Below are 3668 nucleotides of genomic sequence, written 5' to 3'. Positions count from 1 at the left end.
AAATAAATAAATAAATAAATAAAATTAAAAAAAAAAAAGAAAATGTTTAAAAAAAAAAATACTGTACTTATCACTACACTTAATGATGAAAGACTGTGTGGTTGTCCGGAAAGCTTGGAAGCAAGGCAAAGATCTCTACTTTTCCCCAATTTTATTCATTCAGTAGTGCAAGCCCTAGCCATCTTAATAAGGCAAAAAAAAAAAAAAATCCAAGCAGAACAAAACCTGAAGAAATAAGGAATGTTTCCAAGAGAGCTGTGTGGGGAAGGAGGCATCTGGGCCTGCGCAGCTCCAGTGGCATCGCAGCTCCAGTGGCAGCGCCCGAGATAGGGTAACTTTGTCAGCCACAGACTGCTACATCGTGCATAAGATCTACAATGGCAAGAATGGACCAGTTTGACTATGAGCTGGAACAGGCCCTGGAAGCCCAACATGAGTACATTGTCACTGAGCCCACCCAAACTGGTGATGAGACAGAGTGCTAGGTCACTGTGGGCAACTGCCTGCATAAGATGGCTGTGCTGGCTGGCACTGCCTGCCTCTTCACCCCATTGGCACTGCCCTTACTTAGATCATTCCCACTACATTTCCCTGCCTGCTGGTGTGTTGAGCTTGGCCTGCTGCACACTTTATGGGATCTCCCAGCAGTCTGACCCTTGCTGCAAGTACTGGGTGGAATATGATGCCTATAAACTGTCTCGACTACCTCTGCACACACTCACCTCCTCCACTCCAGGAGTGCTGATCCGGATAGACGACCTGCACAGAAAGAGACTGCACAACACTACAGCACTGGCTGTCCTGGTGTACTGTGTACGGAAGATTTAGAACTCTCTGCTGTATGACTCTAGTGAACAGGGAGAGGAACAGAAACACACAGCCGGCAAGAGACAAGAGAACACAAAGGATTTGGATTGCCGCAGTAACACTTTCCTCTGTGAGGCAGCGGAGCCTGGGAAGGTGTTTGGTTTGACTTTTTTTTTTTTTAAAGAACACAGATCATGGGTGTACCAAAGTTTTTTTTTTTCAACTTATTGCAAAAAATGTGATTTCCATAACCCTGGAGGGGGTCTGAGGCCATGGAAGTCTTATCTAGGCAGAAGGCTATTGGTAGAAGCCAATGCTGCTGAGGGGCTGTGAACGTGCTTGGGGGTCTTTAAGCAATACTGTTTAACTGTCTCCTTCAGAGCCAACCAGAAGCTATCAACCATTAAAATTATGAGTATTTCAAACTAAAATAAAGAAATAAAATGGATACAAATTAGAAAGGAAGATACACAACTGTTACTATTTTGAGTCTGCATTGGTTATAGATTATTGTTTTTTCTTTTTTATTTTCCTTATCTGGTACTGAGAATTGAACTCAGGACCTTCTGCTTTCCAGGCAGGTATCTGTGCAGCTGAACTATGTCCCTAGCTCCCCGATTATTGTTATGTAAAAAACATGAAGGAATCTACAACAAAGTTCGTAGAATTAATAAGTGAATTCAGGAAGATCACAATATATAAGATTAACACACCTAAGTCGATCATATTCCTATCTATTAGCAAAGAACATATGGAAACTGAAATTTAAAATGCAAAATAATTTGTCACTACAAAAAATTCGGGCACCTAGCTATAAATCTAACAACACAATTACAAGATCTTTATGATGAAAATATTGAAACAAATGAAAGAAATCAAAGATGAACTATATAAATATAGACATATTTCTGGATTTGATATGGTAAAAATGTTGCTATTTCTCAAATTTACCCATAATAAAATTATTGTCAAAATTCCTATATATTTTTTGTACATATTAACAAGCTTATTTTGTAAATTGTACAGAAATACAAGGGAACTAGACTAGTTAAAAAGGAAAAAGTACATTAAAATGGAGGAATCACTATCTTTCTTTTTTTAAACTTAAAATATAAACATTACAAGTATTGGCTGTGAAATAATATAATTATACTAGAAATTTCTTTTGGTTTATTGAAAGAAACAGGGGGCCAGGGAGATAGCTCAGTAGGATAAGTGCTTGACTGGCGAACACAAGGATCTGAATTCAATCCCCAGTTCAGCCAAAAAAAAAAAAAAAAAGAAAAGAAAGAAACAGTTAATACCTAATTATTTGATCAATTTGGCATGCCTATAAGTGATAATATGAACAACTACCTTCATGATAACCATATGCAGTGTAACAACCATTGTTCATTCTCCATCATCTTGTTTTGAAATTCTGTATCATTTTGTATTTGCTTTAAAATAAAAAATAGAATTCTATATATGTGGCAGTTTGTGTCTCATGTTTTTCATTTAGCGTGTTTTCAATCTTCATACATGTTATAACACGTATTAGTGTTTCTTTAGATGGCTAAAAACTCCCATAGCATTCCATTGTTTATGCATTCATCAGTTGCATGTGATGATTAATCTTGACTATTGCCTTGATTCATTAACAGGTACCTAGATGGTGATTGAATAGTGAGGAAGCTAACCTCAAAATAGATTGACTCATTGCTGTGTTCATAGATTAATGGGCTGTTAGGAGGTGGAGCCCGTTAGAGAAAGCCCAGAAGCTCACCTAAGAAGGAAATATCTTCTCCCAGGCTCTCTCACCCCCTCTGTTTCCTGGCAGCCATGAAGCAAGCAGCTTTGCTCTGCTCTGCCCTCCCATCAAGACATTTCTGCCTTGCAGTCAGCAGACCATGGACTGAAACTGAGCCAAAATAAACCTCTCCTCCTTTAAGGTGTATATATCAGATATTTTGTCCCAGAGAAACAATGCTGAGTAATGGACATTTGGGTTCTTCCCACTTTTGGCCCAAACACTACAATGAATAGTTATGTACAAGTTTTTTGTGGACGTATGTGTTGACTCATTCTGGGTGTATACTCAGGAGTGGAATTTTTCGGTCACATAAACCGCTAAACTGTTTTATGAGCAGATGCACCATTTTATATTTCAACCAGCATTGTATGAAGGATTCAAATTTACATTCTCACCAACATTTGCCATTTTTTAACCTTGTTTATTGTAAGCATATACAACATGCTATCTCATTAGAGTTTTGATTTCTATTTCCACAGTGACTAATGATATTGATCATTTTATTCATGTACATACTGGCTACATGTGTATCTTCTTTAAAGAAATGTCTGCTGAACTCCTTGCTCATTTTTCTGTTGGGTTATTACATATTTATTATTGAATTTTAGATGCACATTGTATAATTTGGATACAAGTTTCTTGTCAAGGTTTACTTTCTTTTGTAGTGTCTTCTTTTGCTTGAATTTTGGCTGCCGTATTTAAGAACTGTTTCTTAGCCCAGCTGATTTTTGTTTTGTTTTATTTTTATGGTAGTGGGGATTGAACTCAGGACCTTATGCTTGCGAGGCAGGTGCTTTTACCGCTGAGCTATTTCTCCAGCCCCCAGGTGATTTTTGAAGAAGGAACTAAAGCAATTGATTGACAGAGGGACAGTCCTTTCCATTAATTATCCTAGAAAAACTGGACAATTACAGGAAAGAATATGTATTTCCCTTTAACCTCATTCTATGTACAAATGACACAAAACTATCTATAAATTTATTTTATTTATTTATTTATTTATTTATTTATTTATTTATTTGGTGGAACAAGGGATTGAACTAATTCTTCTGCCCATCATGAACTGGTT

At 37.2% G+C, this 3668-nt stretch overlaps 1 pseudogene; it reads left to right on the top strand.

Annotated features, from left to right (window-relative positions):
• Positions 1 to 828, top strand: part of LOC101585234 — a 4815-nt pseudogene extending 3987 nt beyond the window's left edge.
• Positions 829 to 3668: the final 2840 nt, after the last annotated feature.

The sequence above is a fragment of the Octodon degus genome, unplaced genomic scaffold (genome assembly GCF_000260255.1).
Source record: "Octodon degus isolate 3935 unplaced genomic scaffold, OctDeg1.0 scaffold00110, whole genome shotgun sequence".
Taxonomy (NCBI): Eukaryota; Metazoa; Chordata; class Mammalia; order Rodentia; family Octodontidae; genus Octodon; species Octodon degus.
The sequence above is the reverse complement of the archived record's forward strand: the minus strand, read 5'-3'. Positions and strand labels throughout refer to the sequence as shown.